Source organism: Pelophylax lessonae (genome assembly GCF_965119305.1).
Source record: "Pelophylax lessonae genome assembly, contig: HAP1_SCAFFOLD_343, whole genome shotgun sequence".
Classification (NCBI taxonomy): domain Eukaryota; kingdom Metazoa; phylum Chordata; class Amphibia; order Anura; family Ranidae; genus Pelophylax; species Pelophylax lessonae.
The window spans coordinates 160,509-164,641 of record NW_028120001.1 but is presented as its reverse complement, the minus strand read 5'-3'; positions in this window follow the sequence as shown (position 1 = coordinate 164,641).

Genomic DNA, 4,133 nt, shown 5'->3' with positions numbered 1-4,133 from the left:
TGCTTTTCTTCAGCAGAGACAGGGAAGCTGGTCAGAGTTGATGGGAAGATGGATGGAGACAAATACAGGACAATCTTAGAAGAAAAGACTTGAGACTGGGGCGGAGGATCACCTTGCAGCAGGACAACGACCCGAAACATCCAGCCAGAGCTACAATGGAATGGTTTCATGTGTTAGAATGGCCCAGTCACAGTCCACACCTAAATCACATTGAGAATCTGTGGCAAGACTTGAAAATTGCCGTTCACAGACGCTCTCTGTCCAATCTGACAGAGATGAGATATTCTGCAGAGAAGAATGGGCAGAAATGTCCTCTCTAGATGTGCAAAGCTGGTAGAGACATCCCCAAAAAGACAAAGTATTGACTCCGGGGGGTGAATACAAATGCAGCCACACTTTTCACAGATTTATTTGTATCATTTATCATTTTCCTTCCACTTCACAATTATGGCCACTTTGTGTCGGTCTATCACAGAAAATCCCAATAAAATACATTTCTGGGGGTAAGATGAGAAAATGTGGGAGATTTCTGGGGGTGTGAATACTTTTACAAGTCTCTGTATATATATTATAGAAGTTCTATAGTACACATATAGACGTCATTGTATATAATAATAGAATGGATTTGTCTGATAGGGTGAGGTGCGGACTGAACTGTCAGGATGTTGGGATTTCCTCCTCTGGTATAATCAGGGGGATGACCCCCCGGGCCGCCTTCTTCTCTTCACTCTCGGTGTCCCATGGAGAAGAATTCTTTATACTTCCCGTCTGAGAGACAAAACAAAACCAAAATCTCTTCAAAGTGGAGGAGCGTCCCCCTTCCTGGAACATCTGACCCCCCCCCCTCCCCCCACTAGGACAGCCAGACTCCATGTCCTTCAGTACCTCCAATACCCAGGAGGGGGGGGGCAGTTCATACAGGGGGGTATCTGGTGTACAGTGTGCTGGTCAGTGCCATAGATAGGGGGGTACCAGCAGTCCTCCTGTATGGGGTCCAGGCAGCAGGGTGAATCAGATATGGGCAGGGAGAGTGAATTCAATGTTTGCAGGGGGGGATCAGGTTGTCTGTATGGGGCCCCGTGTCAGGTTGTCTGTATGGGGCCCTGTGTCAGGATGTCTGTATGGGGCCCCGTGTTAGGTTGTCTGTATGGGGCCCCGTGTCAGGTTGTCTGTATGGGGCCCCGTGTCAGGTTGTCTGTATGGGGCCCGGTGTCAGGATGTCTGTATGGGGCCCCGTGTCAGGTTGTCTGTATGGGGCCCCGTGTCAGGTTGTCTGTATGGGGCCCGGTGTCAGGTTGTCTGTATGGGGCCCTGTGTCAGGATGTCTGTATGGGGCCCCGTGTCAGGTTGTCTGTATGGGGCCCCGTGTCAGGTTGTCTGTATGGGGCCCGGTGTCAGGATGTCTGTATGGGGCCCCGTGTCAGGTTGTCTGTATGGGGCCCCGTGTCAGGTTGTCTGTATGGGGCCCGGTGTCAGGTTGTCTGTATGGGGCCCGGTGTCAGGTTGTCTGTATGGGGCCCGGTGTCAGGTTGTCTGTATGGGGCCCCGTGTTAGGTTGTCTCTATGGGGCCCCGTGTCAGGTTGTCTGTATAGGGCCCCGTGTTAGGTTGTCTGTATGGGGCCCCGTGTCAGGTTGTCTGTATGGGGCCCCGTGTCAGGTTGTCTGTATGGGGCCCCGTGTTAGGTTGTCTGTATGGGGCCCCGTGTCAGGTTGTCTGTATGGGGCCCCGTGTCAGGTTGTCTGTATGGGGCCCCGTGTCAGGTTGTCTGTATGGGGCCCCATGTCAGGTTGTCTGTATGGGGCCCCATGTCAGGTTGTCTGTATGGGGCCCGGTGTCAGGTTGTCTGTATGGGGCCCGGTGTCAGGTTGTCTGTATGGGGCCCCGTGTTAGGTTGTCTCTATGGGGCCCCGTGTCAGGTTGTCTGTATAGGGCCCCGTGTTAGGTTGTCTGTATGGGGCCCCGTGTCAGGTTGTCTGTATGGGGCCCGGTGTCAGGTTGTCTGTATGGGGCCCGGTGTCAGGTTGTCTGTATGGGGCCCCGTGTTAGGTTGTCTCTATGGGGCCCCGTGTTAGGTTGTCTGTATGGGGCCCCGTGTTAGGTTGTCTGTATGGGGCCCCGTGTTAGGTTGTCTGTGTGGGGCCCCATGGTTTCTAACAACAGTGCTGGTCCTCCAGCTGTGAAATGGTGAAGGGTATCTGTAGACCCCTATATACCCATCGGGGGGCACTTCCCCCACACACAGCCCTAGCACTGTCACGTAGCAGTTAGAGGAGGAGAAGAATCCAACACACCTGAAGATCCGATTCTTCCCATCTGCCCCTAATTCTGTATTTATAGGGGGACGATTGTCACCTCACATGTGACCCCCTCCCCCCTTCCAGTGCTGGGAGTGGCCAACCTAGAGCATTGTCACATGGGGGAAACCCATGACATCATCCACCTGTGTACACTATGATGTCATCACCAGAGCTTCCTCAGGGGGGTCTCCTGCAGTGGAGAAGGGGTGAGGGGGTGTGGATTAGGGTGGGGGAAGGGTCTCTTTAACCCATTGGATCCCAACCACTGGGTGGGGGTCCACTGCCAGACTTCACCCCCCCCCCTCCCAGGCCTCCATCCAGCTGCAGATTCCTTCACTCCACAATGTTCCTCTCACCTCCCATAGTGCCCCCCAACCTGTTATAGTGCCCCTCCCCAACCTCCTATACTGCCCCTCCCCAACCTCCTATACTTCCCCCCAACCTCCTATAGTGCCCCTCCCCAACCTCCTATACTGCCCCTCCCCAACCTCCTATAGTGCCCCCCAACCTCCTATACTGCCCCCCAACCTCCTATACTGCTGCCCCTCCCCAACCTCTTATACTTCCTCCCCAACCTCCTATAGTGCCCCCCAACCTCATATACTGCCCCTCCCCAACCTCCTATAGTGCCCCCCAACCTCCTATACTGCTGCCCCTCCCCAACCTCCTATACTTCCCCCCCAACCTCCTATACTGCCCCTCCCCAACCTCCTATACTGCCCCTCCCCAACCTCCTATACTGCCCCCCAACCTCCTATACTGCTGCCCCTCCCCAACCTCCTATACTTCCCCCCAACCTCTTATAGTGCCCCCCAACCTCATATACTGCTACCCCTCCCCAACCTCCTATACTTCCCCCCCAACCTCCTATAGTGCCCCCCCAACCTCCTATACTGCCCCTCCCCAACCTATAGTGCCCCCCAACCTCCTATAGTGCCCCCCCAACCTCCCATAGTGTCCTCCAACCTCCCATAGTGTCCCCCAGCCTTCCATAGTGCCCCCCAACCTCCCAAAGTGCCCTCCTCTAACCTCCCATAGCGGCCCCCAATCTCCCATAGTGTCCCCCAACCTCCCATAGTGCCCCCCTCCAACCTCCCATAGCGACCCCCAGCCTCCCATTTTCCCCCCTCCAACCTCCCATAGTGTCCTCCAACCTCCTATAGTATCCTCCAACCTCCCATCGTGCCCCCCAACCTTCCCTAGTGCCCCCCATCCTCCCATAGTGTTCCCCATCCTCCCATAGTGTTCCCCAACCTCCTATAGTGCCCCCAACCTCCCATAGTGTTCCCCAACCTCCCATAGTGTTCTCCAACCTCCCATATTTCCCCCAACTTCCCATATTGCCCCCCAACCTCCCATAGTGCCCCACAACCCCCCATAGTGTTCCCCAACCTCCCATAGTGTTCATCAGCCTCCCATATTTTCCCCCAACCTCAAATAGTGCCCCCCCCCCCAACCTTCCATAGTGGTTCACAGTGTCCCAGACCCCCTGAAAGCCCTCAGCCTCCACCATCCCCCCAACCTCCTACAATGCCAACCAGCCTCTACAGTGCGCCCCAACTTCCTGCAGAGCCTCCAAACCCCTCCAGATACCTCATTCCCTACAGGGCCACCAAGTTGGCTGCAGAGTCCTCTAGGGGTGCAGAGGAGTGTAGGGGTGTGTAGGGGGATGTAGAGCGGTGTAGATGGGTTTAGAGGTGTGTGTTTTAGGGCGGCGTAGAGATGTGTGTGGAGGGGGGGGGTAGAGAGGTATGTAGGGGGGTGTAGAGGGGTGCAAAGGTGTATAGGGGTGTGAAGAGGGGTGCATAAGAGTGTAGAGGTGCGTGGGGAGTGT